At 52.0% G+C, this 17,878-nt stretch overlaps 1 pseudogene; it reads right to left on the bottom strand.

The window, feature by feature from the left end:
* Positions 1 to 2,434: 2,434 nt before the first annotated feature.
* Positions 2,435 to 3,297, bottom strand: LOC132515596 (uncharacterized; annotated as a pseudogene).
* Positions 3,298 to 17,878: the final 14,581 nt, after the last annotated feature.

The raw sequence follows: 17,878 nt of genomic DNA, 5'->3' as shown, positions 1-17,878 counted from the left end.
CTGGGCTAGATACTGGAGACCCCAAGAGCTGTGTCCTGGTCAAGGGTCTGATTCTCTGATTAGGGGAAATTGGCCTGTTTTGAAAGTAGGCCTCTCCAGGAGAGTCAAGGTGGACTCGAATGCAAATATGTGCCTAGAGCAAGCAGGGGATGCCTTGAGTGGCCAGAGAGAGTGTTTAGGAAACAGGACACTCTTGAACTATCTCTTGAGCTGGGCCAAAATGGACCCCAACAAGCTGTGTTCCTGTGAATGTTCGCCTGGGCAATGGGTCACTAGGGGCCTGAGCACCCACCAGACAAAGGCCAAAGTCTTCTCCCTGGGGAGGGAAGGGGTGCAAGAGACAGAATAAAGAGTGTGCTGCACTGCTGAGCTTTGGACCCAGGGAGGATCTCCCCAGTCCTCAGAGATGTAATAAAAGTGGAGGTGAGGGCTTCCCTGGTGGCACAGTGGTTGAGAGTCCGCCTGCCGATGCAGGGGACACGGGTTCGGGCCCCGGTCCAGGAGGATCCCACATGCCGCGGAGCAGCTGGGCCCGTGAGCCATGGCTGCTGAGCCTGCGCGTCCGGAGCCTGCGCTCCGCAACGGGAGAGTCCGCGACAGTGAGAGGCCCGCGTACCGCAAAAAAAAAAAAAAAAGTGGAGGTGAATTCAATGGGCCAGGGGTTCGGTGCCTCCTTCCTTCCTCCTGCCCTGGGGCCACCGTGTCGTGTCAAGCTCATGGATATTGCAGGCTTGCTGCCTTCTCTGCCTGGTCACAGGGCTAGGCCATGGCAGGCGACCTCCAAAAGCCATGGAAATTTGTAGACCTCCAGGTTCTGTGTTATTTCAAGGTCAGCCCCATTCCACATTCTGAGTTGCTGTTGGCCCTCATATTTCCAAGGAGAAAGGAAAACTCCAGCAAGAAGGGACTGGGCCCGAAATTCAGAACCACAGAGAAATGGGCCCTGAGACCTGAAATGGCCCCTGGGCAGCCTGGAAAGATGGCTCAGGACTCTGGAAGCCTGAATTCTTGGGTGGAGGCACTCTCAGTTCTCAGCTCAGGAAGCTCCAGGCCTGGCTTTGGACTTGGAGGAGAGACTCAGAAATATTCTAGTCCGAGGGCCTTTAGAGACCATCAAAAGGACCCCACTCTTGTTACAGAAAGGGAAACAGAGGCCTGGAGAGGGGAAGTGATGTCCCCAAGGTCTCAGGGCAGGCTGGTGGCAAAACTCATCTGGAATCTGGTCTCCAGAGTCCCTTAGGCAGAAGGATGGTGAATAACTGGGTGCCTTGTGGGGCCTGATTCCTCAGCACCCAAATCAGTTGAGTCTCTGAAGGTTTGGAGCCCTCGGTGGCCCAGGGAACATTTTCCCACCTCATTCTGACCCTTCCAGCTCTCACCTGGCCTGGACGGACCACTCTCCTCAGAGATTTCCCAGGAAAGGCTGTCCCCCAACCTCTACCCATCCCTGGTTGCCTGTTCCAACGCATGTCACACTAGCCATCAAGGTTTGCTCTGCATCTACCCTGGGCCCTGGTCATCAAAACCACATCTTTAAAAGAACAAATATATATAAAGTACTTAGCACAGTACTTGCCACATATTAAGTGTTCTGTGAGGCTTTCCTATCATCACTGTCATCCTCATCATTATTACTTCTACCTTTCTCCTTACATGGGGCTGTGCTAAAATCAATAACAATTCTTTTTTTTTTTTTTTTTTTTTGCTGTACGCGGGCCTCTCACTGTTGTGGCCTCTCCCGTTGTTGTGGAGCACAGGCTCCGGACACGCAGGCTAAGCGGCCATGGCTCACGGGCCCAGCCGCTCTGTGGCATGTGGGATCTTCCTGGACCGGGGCCCGAACCCGTGTCCCCTGCATCGGCAGGCGGACTCTCAACCACTGCGCCACCAGGGAAGCCCAATAACAATTCTTAAAAAAAAAAAAAAAGAAGAAGAAGAAGAATATGAATAGGGATTGAGAATGAACAGCCTCAGCAGAGGCTAAGGGAGGCTGAGAAGCTCCCCAGTGATTCATTCAAGGTGTAAATCAGAGATTCCAAACTCAGATCTGTGGGCCTCACATTCAGCTTGCAAGTACTTTTGTTCAGCCCTCAAACACCATGATATTTTTAAATTTGTTGCTAACACATAGAAAATCAGATTCCTGGCTTCTCTTGAAAAGGCAACTGCCCATTTGAGAGCTGGGTTTAGACGAGGTATCCCCTCTCCACTCAGTCACAGTCTCCACCACTCCCTACTACCACCCAGCCCCCTTCACCCATTCACTTTTACCTGTCCGGCCCTGTAGGTCCTCAAGTGTCTAACCCCCCATCTAAATGGCTGTCCCCACCACCACTCCCAATGGAGGCTTGGAAGGTACATTTTGCCACAGACAATTTACTTTCCACAACTGCAGCCTGATGGATGTGTGCCCACTTCACGGCTGGTGTTGATGTCACCACCAGCTACAGGGCTTAGAGATGGGCTTGGGGGCTCTCCAACCCAAGAGGATTGCTTCCCAGAACTTGGGCAGATGACCTAAGGAAAAGATCCCGTTGCCGAAGAGAGGGAGCTCAGGCAACTATATCCCCGGCTTCTGCGGCAGCATGGGAGTGAGGTTCCGGCTAGGAGGCCCGTGAGGGCAGCTCGGGTTGGTGGAGTCATCCACGTACTGCAAACCATGGACAGCCCTGGAGGACGGCGCCATGCAGGTGCTGGCGCAGGAGTTGTCAGAGGCGGCCAGTCTGGTGCTGCGGTTGGAGTACCTGCAGGGGAAGGAGTGGTCCAGGTGGTCCAGGTGGTCCAGGTGGATGGAGTTGGCGGTGCGTGCCAGGTAGCTGGCTGCAAGCCTCGGCAGGCTCAGGGATGACTTAGGGCGGTTGGTGTAGAAGGCATTGGTGGATCTGTCAAGGTAGTTGATGCCTCTGATGAGTTGGTCCAGGGAGGTGGGGCCAGAGGGACCCGAGGGACGATCTGTACAGAGCAGGCAGTGGGGACTGCCACGACAAGCAGGCTTTCTGGCCACCTTGGGGCACTTCAGCAAGTGGCTTGTCTCCACACACCTGGAGTTGTAGGGCCGGCCCATGCAAATTCTCCTCACTGGAAGTCTGGGGGAGCCGGGGTTGTCAGACTGCTCTGAAGGGCTGCTGCTTGCCTCTGAGCCACTCAGGTACGAGAGCACTTGAGGTTGTTAGCCCAGGTCACGCTGGGGCCGTGGGACCAGCCTTGAGTCCCAGCCCGGGCCAGAAAGGACACATTGGTGGGATGGTTCAAGCGGCTGCAGGTGTTAGAACGGCTCGCTTGGCGTCCAGGCATCATCCCGGTCGGGCAGACAAGGCTTCGTGGTGCAGAACTGCTGAGAATTCACCTGGAAGCTGGTCCCCCGGGCCTGGCGAGGAGAGAGCTGGGTCACCTCTCCTTGCCACCTCCCCTGGGCTTTCTTGCCAGGTGTTCCTCTTCCCATCCTCCTCCCAGGCCCAGGGATTTTCAAGCTGGAAAACGGCCACCCTATTCTTCAGAAAGCACAGAGGACAAGAGATGGGGAAGAAGGCAAGACCCTGAGAACAACTGAGGCCAGAGGACCCCTAGGAAAAGTGGGGCAGTCTCTGTTTTCCTTTAACTCTAGCCCATATTCTGAAACTCCCATTTACCTTTTTTTTTTTTTTTTTTTTTTGCAGTACGTGGGCCTCTAACTGCTGTGGCCTCTCCCTGCTGTGGCCTCTCCCGTTGCGGAGCAGACTCCGGATGCGCAGGCTCAGCAGCCATGGCTCACGGGCCCAGCCGCTCCGCGGCATGTGGGATCTTCCCGGACTGGGGCACGAACCCGTGTCCCCTGCATCAGCAGAGGGACTCTCAACCACTGCGCCACCCAGGAAGCCCCCATTTACCTTTTAAGCAGGGACACTAGGAGACCACAAAAGCAAAGGACTGAATCTCTAATGGTGAAATTCCAGGTACTGAGACACACATTCTTTGGAGGTAATATCAAATAGCTAACCATCCTCTACTCAATGCACCCTCATACTAAAAAATATATCTTGGAAGTGATGCGATACATGCCCTCTCTCTTTGCCCAGCCCTTTGCTTGTGCCTTACATTGTAAGTCTCACTACAAATCTAGGAGGTAGTTACTATTCTATTCCTATTTGACAGGTGGGGAAACTGAGGCTCAGAGAGATGACGTGACTTGCCTCAGATAACACAGCTTGTAAGTGGTGGGGGCCAAGATACTATCTTGAGCGTGTCTGATGACCCTTAAGAGACAATGCCACATTGTCAGGGTGACTTTGCCCCCCCCACCTCAGTCTACTGAGGAAGAATTCTCACCACACCTGTTGTCCTGTCTGCCTGGATGGGGGCACTGATGGGGAAAACCAGATGGAGAGGGACGTTTGTTAACCCTGTACCTGAGATCATCTTGACTCTATGAACCCCAAGTTGAGCGACCGGGGGCAAGGTGGTGCCGTAAGTCTACTAATGGGGCTGGGCTTGTGAGACAGAACCTTCCAGGATATTTGGTCTTCATCCTCTCTGACAGTAGGGAGCTCCTCATCCACCCACAAGAGAAGTGGGCTCTGGGATTCCTACTCCTCCTGGTCTAAAAGTGGGCACCTCACAGGGACTAGGGCCTGCCCAGGCTCCAGTCCATTTAACCCCGCCTCCTGTCCCTGGGCCTGCCTGGGCAGTGGAGCCCCACCCCCATCCCCATTGTCCCTCAGGTCCCCAGTAGTCTCCCTTACCAGAAGAAAGGTTCTGATTTCTCTCCCCCACTACCACCGGCTTGATGCTAATTTTCCACTTCTGCTTAGTGAGAACGGAGCAGTATTTGAGCCTGTCCCACCCGGAAAACAGCTGCCTGCCCCTCTCCCAGCCCAGGGCCCTTCAGCTGCCCTTGTCCATTGGGTCTGAATCGCGTGGAATGTCCAGACTCTCGCCTCTTCCATCCCCGGTCCCCCCGCCCCATCTCCTCCTCCAGAAATATGGGAGGTGGCTGAAGGCTGGTCCCCAAGGCCCCCCTTCCCTTCCCTTCCTGGCTGCCTGGTCCCACCTGCCCTAAGCGCCCTCTCCCACTCTCACTCTGCCTTCAGGGGGTAGACGACTTAGCCCGACTTAGCCCTCTGCTGGGGAACACCCTCAGGCCGCTACTCCAGATTGCTGGCCATGTCATACAATCATGGAATCCTGGAGCTGGGAGAGGCCTCCAGGGGTCATCCTGGTCAGGCCCCTGCCTCAGGGCAAGTACCACGTTAAGCTCTCCATGACAGATGGGCCCTATTTTTAAAGTGAGGCTAGGGTGGACTTTTTCCAGTGTTCCCTGTTGTTTTTCTAGTGTTTAATTATGCTGAGAGTCAGGAAGTTCCGTGCCGGGCCTGATATAACTCTCGTTGGCTGTGGTCAGCATCAATTTTCTTTTCTCGTTGGGTCAGCAAACATTTATCAAGTCTCCCTAAAGTGCTGTCCCTTTGAGTGACCCATAACATAACAGCACTGTCTTTCCTCCCTTCTTGCCTGGTCCTCACGCAGTCAGCAACCCCGTGTTGGGTCCCTACTGGGTGGTGGGCTAGAGCCTGAGGATTCCTTTCAGAACTCCTGTGCCCCCCACCCCACTGGGTCCTGGTCCATAAGGAGCATCTTGGACATATCCGTTGAATGAATGAACAAGATCCCCCTTTGAGATTTCATGGTATTTGCCCTCCATCATTTCCCTCCCGCAAGTATTGAAAATACACTTTGAAAATTTCAAACTTTTTCAAAAATTTTCAAACTTACTGAAAACTTACAAGATAATGAACTCCCATATACTCTTCATTCGAATCTACGAATTATTAATATTTTGCCACATTTATCACCACACACACACACATTATTATTATTTTGAGAGTAAGTTGCAGATAATGGCAGCCTTTACTCTTGAATACACCTTTACTTCAGCGTGTATCTCCTACAAGCTGGGAGAACAAGGACATTTTCTTACATATCCAGTTATCAAATACAGGATAGTTAACAGTGATACAGCACTGTTAGCTAATACACTGTCCACAATTTACCGATGATTATTCCCTCCGACGTTCTCCATGGCAGTTGTATCTCCAATCCAGGAGCCAATTCACAATCAGGCTTGCCTTTAGTTTTCAGGTCTCTTTGGTCTCCTTCAACCTGGAAGTTCCTCAGTCTTTGTCTCTTATGACATCGATAGCTTTGAAGAGCACAGGCAAATTGTTTTGGAGAATGTTCTCCAATTTGGGTTTATCTGATGTTTCCTAATGATCAGATACAAGATCACAAAGCACATATACACAGAAACCTCCACTGGACATTCCCCAGCTGAGAAGGGCCTTTTGCCCTGGGGTGGGGTGGTTACAGCCACTGAAACAGGGAGCCAAGGGGAGGGCTCAGAGGGTCCCCGGAGAAGGAGGAAGAGGGGTGTAGGGAAACTCAGTGGGCCAGGAAAGCAGTGGCAACCGTTCCCTTGTGGGGCCTCAGCCAGGCCTGCTTCTGTTCTGGGCCGGGGGCCGGGCAGGCAGGCAGGCGGCCAGCAAGAGGGCTGGACCTCTACGCTGTTTGTCCTGAAGGTACCCAGGCGCCGAGATCACTGGCCATTTCTGGCCTGGGCATTAAGAGCCTCTGGAAATAGCTCCAGGACAATTATTTCAGGAGGAATGTGCTATTCCTCCATCTTCCCAGAAAGCCAGGCTGTGTCCCATAAGATCAGGAATGTCTCTCTCCGGCCTCCCCAACTCCAGGGGATCCTGAGGTCCTCTGGGGGCCACAGAGGCCTTCCGAGCCAGGAGAGTCTGGGAGGCCACAATGGGGTCAAGGAGACTAAAAGCCCCCTTCTCCCGTGAGGGGAGGTGTGGTTCTGGCCTTAGGTCCTGGGCTCTCAGGGCCCAGCCTGGAGTCAGGCCTGCCGGCAGGGGTCCAGCTGACTCCAAGCCCAGGGACACAGGAGGGAGGGTGATGGGGAGCTGCCTACCCCACCTCCTGCCCAGAACCACCCCTGAGAGACTGACCTGGTAGAGCACCTGTTATGTGCCAAAGCCCCTGACATTGTCAGTGCCAGGGCCCCACATTCACCCTCTCATTTAATCCTCGCAGCACCCCTAGGAGGTAGGTATTTTGCTTTCAAGATGAAGTCACTGAGGCTCAGAGAGAGCAAGAGACTTACCCAAGCTCACCCAGCAGCCAGAATTAAAACCCGATGTTTTGGCCCCAGAGCCTACGGGCTTAAGCACTAAGCGAGGAAGAGGGTGGGTCACCCACTCACTCAGTGAGGACTCAGTAAGTGACCCTATGAACTGAGAGGTTTGGGGAGGGGTCCAGCCCCCTTCCTCCATCCCCCAGCCAAGGCCAGCTGCCTCTCCCTCCCTAGCACTGCAGGACGGATGTCCTCGTCGGTGGGGTGCCCCTCTCCACACGGTCTCCAGCCACAGCGGCCCCCACCCTTGCCCCATCTGGGCCGCCTCCAACCTCGGCTCCTTAGCTGCATTGACAAACCAATTGCAAATCATGGGCTTTCCATCAGCCCTTGCCCCTCCCGCTCTGTCCCCTCTCACCTGACTGCCCCTCCCTGCAGTCCTACCCACATCCCTCTCTCCTCCTGTGCCCCACCAAGACCAACAGGGGTCCTTTCCCCACCCCAGGTTTAAAGAGTTCAAGGGCATCTTATTCCCCTGGGCTCCCCAAGAATGGAGGGAACAGCCCCCTTCTCCAGAGACCATAGGACCTGCCCCATTAGTGCATAGGCTGCTCATTAAATCCTCTCCTGCCACACAGCAATTGCCCCCCACCCCTTGCCCCTGGCCTTGAGATGGTGGGAGGAGTGTTTCCTTATTCTTTCAGCCACGTGGCACTTGGAAGCATCACAGACCAGGAGCAAACCCAGCAACTCAGCAGCCATACTTGTGAGTCCATCGCAGTCTGGGGAGACAGCTAGAGCCAAGAGCCGGGACTCTATTGTCATTGTCCCACCCTGCCTGGAGGACATCTGTCCCAGCCTCTTGGCAATGTGACTCACCTGAGCCCTTATCTGGCTTGGGGCCAGCCTGCCTGCAGGGCTGAAAGTCTCTCCTGGGCTGGGTTCTGGCCCTCCCCCGGCTACAGCCTTCCATCCACCCAAGCACGGTGAGTCACACACACTCATCCCCTAACACCCTCAAGGATATGGGCTCTCTGCTCGCCAGCTGCCAGCAGCACTTCCCTAAACCCCTGTATGGCAGGAGCAAGCCAGGACACGTCTGAGTTCAGGAGCGCTGAGGCAGGTGTGGCTTGGCAGGAGCCCCAGCCAGCAAGAACTGCCCTCTCGCCAAGCCGCCTCGGCGCTTTTGAGGTAGAGCAGCCAACCTGGGAGGGGACAGGACTCTCATCGTTATGCGGCCTGGGAAATTCCCTCTAAGGGGGCTGGGGATGATGGTCATGTGTAGACTTATATACAGCCTTATACGCACCCCTGCTGAGAGAGGACTTGGGAAGCAGGACAGCAAGTAACTGGTCTGTGCTGTGACCTCGGGTAAGTATTGAACTTGTCCGAACCTCAATCTCCCTTTCTGTAAGATGGGGGTAAGGAAGGTGCCCAGCGAACATTGCTGGCTCAACAGACTTACAATAATAGCTAATGTTGGGGCTTCCCTGGTGGCTCAGTGGTTGAGAATCCGCCTGCCAGTGCAGGGCACACGGGTTCGAGCTCTGGTCTGGGAAAATCCCACATGCCATGGAGCAGCTAGGCCCGTGCGCCACAACTACTGAGCCTGTGCTCTAGAGCCCATGAGCCACAACTACTGAAGCCCGCGTGCCTAGAGCCCATGCTCTGCAACAAGAGAAGCCACTGCAATGAGAAGCCCGCACACCGCAACAAAGAGTAGCCCCTGCTCGCTGCAACTAGAGAAAGCCCGCACATAGCAACAAAGACCCAACACAGCCAATAAATAAATAATAAAATACATGAAAAAAAAATAGCTAATGTTATTAGCTAATAATAGCTAAATGCCCCCATGTTGCAGGCACAGTGTGCTATAGTGGTACGTGGGATTCAGCTCATACTGGCTCACAAAAGCCAATTCTGAAATATTCTAGAATCTGGTGAACTCCTTGTTAAACCATCGGTAGCTTGAAATCAACCATGGCAGGAACATTTATACCACAGGAATTGGCAAATGCAACAAATCAGGGGTTTTTTGGGTTGGGTTCTTTCTTTTTTGAGCCCCTAGGTCACCAGCACACCGCTGAAGCCATGTCACTATGGCCAAATGACTTAATCTTTTTTTAAGAAATTGGAGTATAGGTGATTTACAATGTTGTGTTAATTTCTGCTGTACAGCAAAGTGATTTAGTTATACATATATACATTATTTTTCTTCTATATTCTTTTCCATTATGGTTTGTTACAGGGTACTGAATATAGTTCCCTGTGCTATACAGTAGGACCTTGTTGTTTATCCAGATTTAACTTTTTGAACCTCTGTTTCCTTACCCATAAAACCACAATAATAATGATCCACATGTAACGAATGCTTCCTGGGTCCCAGCTGCTGTGTGTAATTTTATGCATTGACTAGACTGGGCCATGGGATGCCCAGATACCTGGTTAAACATTACCTCTTGGGTGTGTCTGAGAGGGTGTGTTTCTGGACGATATTAGCATGTGGGTTGGTGGACTGAGTAAAGCAGACCGGCCTCTGCTTGTGGATGGGCACCATCTAATCTGTTGAGGGCCTGAGTAGAACAAAAAGGCAGAGGAAGGTTGAATTCATTCTCTGACTGACTAGTTGAACTGGGACATCCATCTTCTGGCCTCGGTTCTCCTGGTCCTCAGACCATCAGACTTAGGCTGGAGTCTACACCATTAGCTATCTAGTTCTTAGGCCTTTGAACTATACCACCAGATTTCTGGGTCTCCAGCTTGCAGACAGGGGATCATGTGACTTCCCAGCCTTGCATAACTGCGTGAGCCAATACCTAATAATAAATAAATATATGTATGTATATATAAATACAAAAAAATATAGCATAGGTACATATATATACAACATATACTATAGCATATAGTATTACATAACATTGTACTATATATGTTGCTATACGTAAGTGTGTGTATGTGTATATATAAAAGTTTGTGTCCCCCCCTCAAATTCGTATGTTGAAACCTAATCCCCAACGTGATGGGATTTAGAGGTGGGGGCCTTTGGGAAGTGATTAGGCCACTGAGGGGAAAGCCTTCATACATGGGATTAGTGCCCTTATAAAAGAGACCCCAGAGAGCATCCTTGCCCCTGTGCCATTTGGGAATGCAGTGAAAAGACAGCCATCTCTGACCCAGGAAGTGAGCTCTCACTAGACACTGAGTCTGCTGGTGCCTTGATCTTGGACTTCCCAGCCTCTATAACTGTGAAAAATAAATGTTATTTAAGCCACCCAGTCTATGGTAATAGCAGCCCAAATACAAAGACACACACACACACACACACACACACACACTCACACATATGACTAAGAAATACATGTATATATATATATATATATCTCCATATATTTCCTATTGATTCTGTTTCTCTGGAGAACCCTGACTACTACACTGTGCTGAGTGCTTTATATGTATTCGCTCATTTACTGCCCATTACAACCTTACAAGGTAGATGTTAATAGCATCTCCATTTTTTAGATAAGAAACTGAAGGGCGGAGGTGAACTAACTCACCTAAAAGGACATGGTCAAGATGTGAACCCAAGCAATCTGGCTCAGGTCTGCCCACTAAACGTTGCACCTGCTGCCTCCAGGGCCATCACTGCAGCTGCCGTTTATTAAGCAATTCCTGAGTGGAGATACTGTGCTAAGGGTTTTCCGCATATAACAGGTGGACCCCACAGCCCTCCAGGTTTCTGGGGTTACCTTTTCCTTTAATAATCACATAAAATAGCTCAAAGGTCCATTCCATGTACCATGGGACGTTCAGAGCCTTCCTCACTCTTTCTGAGGCCCCCAGGGGGCTGTTATGGTCTCTTGTCACCCTTCACTCTGAATCTCTGCTTCTGGACCAATTCTCAGCCCCCTCTTCTGTGACTGCCATCATCTCTCAGCAAAGCTGCACCCTTCCTCCGCCACGGTGATCACGACTCCCTCCTCACCTGCGCCCCAAACCACCTATGACAGACCTGACTGAGGCGCAGGCTGCCAGAGGTTGACAACACTCAGCATAGGACAGAAAACAGCCCGACGTAGAATAAACGGCCACCGCTCAGCTCTTCATGTCTCCTCTCCTCCTTTGTCCTCGGGCCCGGGCCGCCCACCATGGAGCTCTCGGGAAGCCCTTCTCCATCTCAGCTTCTCTCCCCCCCGCCCCGCCACCGTCTTCTTCTGAGGCACTCGCCCCTGCAGGGCTCCCCCTCCTCGGACTGCTGACGTCAAAGCCGACATTTCCGGTTCTTGGTTGACCGTACAAAGTTGCTCCTTTGAATCTCACCTGGGGTGGGGTGGGGGAGGCCACCTTCCACGTGAGGGTGCTTTCCTCCTGCCACCCCCACTAAGATGTGGAGCAGCGGGTGACAATGTTTCCCTTCCTGTAAATATGCTTTGGGTGACTAGATCCTTTCAATAACATTGTGAGGTAGAGCCTTTGTCTTCCCAGAGAGGAACTCAGCACTGAGACTCTGCTTCGCGCACGTTCTACCAGACATAGGACCTTTGGGGAAGTTACCTCCCTTGTCTGAGCCTCAACTGCCTCATCTGCAAGCTGGGATAGTAAGAATACCTGCCCCACAGGGTTGATCCCTCGGTGTGTTGTAAACTCTCAATAAATCTTGGCTGTTCGATATTTGACAGATGAGGAAATTGGGTTCTAGGCCCAGCTGTGTTCTTTTTTTTTTATAAATATATTTATTTTATGTATTTATTTTTGGCTGCGTTGGGTCTTCGTTGCTGCGTACGGGCTTTCTCTAGTTGTGGAGAGCGGGGGTTACTCTTCGTTGCAGTGCGCGGGTTTCTCATTGCGGTGGCTTCTCTTGTTGTGGAGCACGGGCTGTAGGTCCGTGGGCTTCAGTAGTCGCGGCACATGGGCTCAGTAGTTGCGGCGCACAGGCTCTAGAGTGCAGGCTCAGTAGTTGTGGCACACGGGCTTAGTTGCTCCGCGGCACGTGGGATCTTCCCGGACCAGGGCTCGAACCCGTGTCCCCTGCATTGGCAGGCGGATTCTTAACCACTGTGCCACCAGGGAAGTCCCCCAGCTGTGTTCTTAATGTGCCGAATGACCTGGGCCTCAGTTTGCCCAAATGGAAAGGAGACAGTGGGACTGAATGGTCTCTGAAGCCCGTTCCAGGCCTGTCGTTCTCATTAATGGCATCCATGAGTCTTTACCACGTGTTCTCAGGACCCTTCCAGATCTTGCCTTATGTATGTCTTCATCTCCATGTTCATTGGACTCCTTTCTAATAAACTGGTACACATGAGTAAGGTCTTGAGTTCCACAGGCCATTCTAGCAAATTACACCTGAGGAGGGGGTGGGGGGAACCCCCAACTTATGGATGGTTAGCTCAGAAGTATAAGGGTAGGGAATTCCCTGGCGGTCCAGTGGTTAGGACTCAGCACTTTCACTGCCAGGGGCCCGGGTTGGATCCCTGGTCAGGGAACTAAGATCCTGCAAGCCGCACGGTGTGGCCAAAAAAAAAAAAAAAGTACAGGGGTAGCCCCTGGCCACCAGCCACTGGTGTCTGAAGTGGAACTGAGCCCTGTTACTTGTGGGATCTGGTGCTCATACCGGGGAGATAGTGCTAGAAACGAATTGAATTATTGAGTAACCAGTGGGTGTCAGAGAATTGGACCATTGGTTGGTATCAGAAAACAACTCACAGCCCCTTTTTGAAAAAAGCTCTTACATGGAGCCCACAAAAGAAACATGTCCCAGGAGTCAAGGAGAGGATCTGGTTCAGGCTGGGATGGGAGTTGCCAGGGACCACTGGGAAGATGCGACAAAGCTTGGTGGTGGGTTCCCAAGGGGCATAGTACTATTCTTTAAACTTTTCTGTATGCTTGAAATATTTCACAATTATCAACTTAAAAAAAAAAAAAAGCAGGGATGGGATGTCGCAGAAAGAGCTCTGGATGGAATCTGGAGTCCTAGGTCTTGGCTTCAGTTACGCCATTGGACCAGCCTGTGACTTGAGCAAGTTACAGCCTTCCTCCAGGCCACAGGGGCCAGACTCTAGCAGCCCTTCCCGTGCTGATATTTTCTTAGACGGTTTTCATTTACTTCAGTCCAAATACGTATTGAATGTCTGTTAGGTGCTTATCTATTTACATGTCTGACCTCCCGAGCGGACACTGAACCCCTGGAGGGTAGGGGCTGTCTCCTCACCCCTGTCTCCCCGGCGCCCAGCACAGGCCCCTGTATTTAGTGAGTTGTCTGAATGAAGGAAGGAAGGACAGAATGAATGACCACCAGGCCCCTGAAGGATTTGGAGTCTGTGGTTGGGGTCCACTGTGGGGAAGCCTGGGGTCTCCTCAGTACTGGAGCTCACTGGGTGTCCATCCTCTTGCCTGTACCCCTGGGGTGCCTGCACTGGGGTGGGAGGTGAGCACGGCTGTGGGAACAAGAGAAGAGCCAGCTTGGAGGCTTACAGGCCTCCACTTCCTGCTACAGACCCTGCCCAAGACTGGCTCCAGCCCTAACCTCTGACCCACTGGGAGAGCACCAGGAAACAGGCCGGAAGGCAGGAAACCTCCCCTAGGCTTGGCCTGGGCCCAGGCCACTACCAGGCCTAGGCTGAGTCCTGAGTCCAGTGGGCCAGAGCCCACTTTGCTTGCCCAGCCTGCAGAGCTCAGCGGCTCTGCCCCAGCTCCTCAGCACCTCCTTTGTCCCTGAGACCACTGCCAGCTGTTCAGTAAACATGGAGCAGCCTGCATGTGCGGGGAGGACAGCTGGGGTCAGGAGACCTGGGTTCAGTCCCCAGCTCTGCCTCGCAGAGGCTGGGTAAGTGGGGGGCACTTTACCCGCCTCTATGAGCTCAGTTTCTTCAATGTATTTGTTGTGGAGATCAAAGTAGAGATGGTCTTGGTCTCAAACCATATTCAAGGAACTGAAAGTTAGGTCCAGCTTACAGACACAGTCGAAGCCACCTGAAGCCCTGGCCAACCCTACTCCCTCCCTGCTTGGAGGGTGTCACTGTCCGGATCCCTGATGATCTTTGCTATCATGTTTATCCCGTTCCCACACGTTGCTATCCCGAACATTACTGATTTGCCTGTTTTCAAATGCTATGTATATTATGGTATTATACTGAATACATTATTCTGTAATTTGCCTTTTTTTTTTTTTTCCAGTACGCGGGCCTCTCACTGTTGTGGCCTCTCCCGTTGCGGAGCACAGGCTCCGGACACGCAGGCTCAGCGGCCATGGCTCACAGGCCCAGCCGCTCTGCGGCATGTGGGATCTTCCCGGACCGGGGCACGGACCCGTGTCCCCTGCATCGGCAGGCGGACTCTCAACCACTGCACCACCAGGGAAGCCTGTAATTTGCCTTTTTACTCAATGAAATGCTTCTGAGATCTAGCCATATCGATACATGGAACTCGAGTTCCATAATTTTCAATCTTTAGTGCTGCTTTCTACAAATACGCCACGATTCATCTGCTCTCCTCTCGATATACATTTAGCTTGTTTCCAATTATGTTTGGTTATTTCAAGCAACACTGAAATAAATATTCTTTTACGTGTCAAAAAATGATTTACGCAGAGAGAAGTGTTTTCAGGGAGCTTACGCACATTGGCTAGTGGTGTTCGCCATTCATTTTGATGACACCGTCTCCTGAACCCCAAATCAAGGTCAACAACTTGATGACAGAACAGACCATTTGAGGTTGGGACTCTCTGGAATGCAAAGGCAATAATTGTCACCTTCTCTTCAGTGCTCCCTAAGGGCCAAGCCCCATGCTAAGTGTCCTACCTGCTCAAATTATCAAAAAAAATCCCTGTGAGGGAGCTACTGGTATTACCCCAGCTGAGGAAACCCAGGTGCAGAGAGGTCAGATATCTTGGTCAAGGTCACACAACAGTGGTTGAGCTTGAATTCAAACCAAACCTGGGTCCATCCGACTCTGCTACCCATATGTTAGCCAGACAGACCAGAGGGGTCCCAGCAGAAGCCCCCAGACGCGGCAGCGTAGAGGCAAGAGGGACTTGCCAACCGTGGGCTCAGGGAGGCCTTCCTTAGGAAGGCGCCAGTCCCAACTGGCCTAGAAAGATGCGGAGCATTGCAGTGGCAGCAATGGGCAGCATCTGGAAAAAGAGACACATCAGGCCCAGGCCTCGAGGCTGGTAGATTTAGCACTGCCCCCTTCACTCACCTCCCGTGGGCCCCTCCCTGCCACACACCTTCCTTGCATTTCTCTCCACCACCACCCCCCCCCGATTCTACACTGGTCTGTCTGCTGTCCACCCTTCTTTCCAATTCTTCTCTTTTTACCATTTTTCTCTTGGGTCATCTTATCTCTCTTCATTCCCCCAATAATCCATCCATGCATCTGTGCGTGCACGCATCCGTTTACTTATCCATTCATCTGACGTGAACTGAGCACCAATGCTGTGTCTGGACATTGGAGCCTGAGTGAGGCTGTGCCTAGAATTGGTGGTGAGTGCATTCATCACACTCAGCTAAACTTCCATGAGGAAACTCTGAGACCTGTCCTCTCCCTCAAACACAGCCAGAGACAAACACACCCTTACACAAACCAGGCAACCTACTAGGAAAAAACCTGAAGAGACAGTCATGGCTCTCTGGCACTCCCTGCTGGTAACTTGAGAGATTACCTCCTGGGCTGGAGGGTTCCAAGGTGACGCAGGGCGAGGCTGCCCTGGCTCCCAGACTTTGATCCCCGACCAGGGATCAAACCCGGACCCTGACAGTGAAAGTGCCAAGTCCTAACCACTGGATGCCAGGGAATTCCCATGTTGTTCTCTTGTTACAAACCCTTCAAAGGCCCCTGTCACTCTGGGGCACCTGCTCCGCAGAGGTCACGGGTCTCATCTCTGCCCTCTCTTCCCCTCCCAGGGAACCTCCAGCCTTAGGATAATTCCTCACTGCATCCCCGTTGGGCCCAGGAATGGGGGGACTGACTCCTGCAGGCTGGGTTTCCCAGGCACCCATGACAGCTGGTTTCCAGCTGGGTTCAGCCAATGGGAGGCACTAGTGGAGATGGGAGTGCAGGAGGAAGAGAGAAACCAGGGTATCTCTCCCCTGCACCTCCTCCATGGCTCCCACGGAACTGGCCTGGATAGGGCCCAGCTTCTGCTGAGCGATCCCAGCTCATCTCATCCCTCCGTCCCCAATCCTGGGAGGAACCATGGCTAAGCTCTAAGCCCTGTTATCTTCTTAGCACTTCCCTCACGTGGGTAACCAATTCCCTCCATGTCAAATACTTGAGATTCCTGTTTTCTGGTTTGACCCTGACTGATACCACCAGCCATCTGACTTTCCAGCCTGAGGAGGAAGCCAGCAGCCTACATAGGGCAGAGCCACGGAAACAGCAGAGGACGGAACCGAATCTTGGGGCACCTCCCCTGCGCTCCCCCTGCCTCTGGACTTGAAGTCAAGTCCTGTGAGATGGTGAATTTCCTAACTGTTTACCTTAGGCAGGGTTTCCTGCTACTGGCATCTGAAAATATTTGTACTATTCGGTGCCAGGAATCTGCAAATGCCCCCAATATCTATTCTCCCTTTCTTCCACGATAAGAGGCATTTTCCTTGTGCACAGGACACTTCCTGGTCTCCCAGGCAGCCGGGGTCGGGGGTGGTGGTGGGGAAACCACAAGTTGATTTCTGAGCATGGTCAGAAGAGATGTATGCAAATTCCAGGTTGGGTGCTTAAAGATAAAGGCAAGCTTGCCCCTTTCCTTTCTCCGTCTGGAATGTGGGTGTGGTGTAGGAGCCATTGCAGGCTGTATTAGTTTCCTGGGGCCACCAGCTGAGTCACTTAAACAACAGAAATGTATTCTCTCCCAGGTCTAGAGGCTAGAAGTCTGAAATCTAGGGGTCAGCAGCGTTGGTTCCTTCTGAGGGCTGTGAGGGAAGGATCTGTTCCAGGCCCTTCTCCTTAGCTAGTAGGTAGCTGCCTTCCTTCTATGCATGTTTCTCTGTGTTGAAATTTCAGCTTTTTATAAAGATACAAGTCATACTGGATTAGGGCCCACCCTAATGATCTCATCTTAACTAATTACATCTGCAATGACCCTATGTCCAAATAAGGTTACATTCGGAGGTACGGGGGAATTTGGAGAGGGGAACACAATTGAACCCATGCCTTGCGGGTGAGGGTACACCCTAGAGTTGGAGGAACTGAGAAATAGAATGAACAGATGACTTCACAGAGAAAAGCTGCCATGCCAGCCGGGACTTTGAGGTTAGAGGAGAATAAATTTCTCTCTTATTCATGCACCATTATTTAGGGTCTCAGTTACATTCAAACAAACGTGTGTCATAGGTCAGGGTCTGGGAAGGGAACGGATGCCAAGCCCAAGGGGTAACTGAGGAATATTTAGTAAACGTGCGGGGACTTCCCTGGTTGTCCAGTGGTAAAGAATCCGCCTTTCAATGCAGGGGATGCGGGTTTGATCCCTGCTCAGGGAACTAAGATCCCACATGTCTTGGGGCAGCTAAGCCTGCGTGCCACAACTAGTGAGGCTGCGAGCCTCAACTAGAGAGCCTGTGTGCCTCAACTAGAGAGACTGTGTGCCGCAAACTACAGAGCCCAGGCGCCCTGGAGCCTGCTCGTCACAACGAGAGAAGAGAAAAACCCTCACGCCACAAGTAGAGAGAAGCCCGTGCACCACAACGAAGATCCCACGTGCCAACTAAGACACGACACAGCCACAAATAAACAAAATAAATAAATAATAAATCTTTTAAAAAATAAATAAAT

This window comes from Lagenorhynchus albirostris, chromosome 2 (genome assembly GCF_949774975.1).
Source record: "Lagenorhynchus albirostris chromosome 2, mLagAlb1.1, whole genome shotgun sequence".
NCBI classification, from domain to species: domain Eukaryota; kingdom Metazoa; phylum Chordata; class Mammalia; order Artiodactyla; family Delphinidae; genus Lagenorhynchus; species Lagenorhynchus albirostris.
The sequence above is the reverse complement of the archived record's forward strand: the minus strand, read 5'-3'. Positions and strand labels throughout refer to the sequence as shown.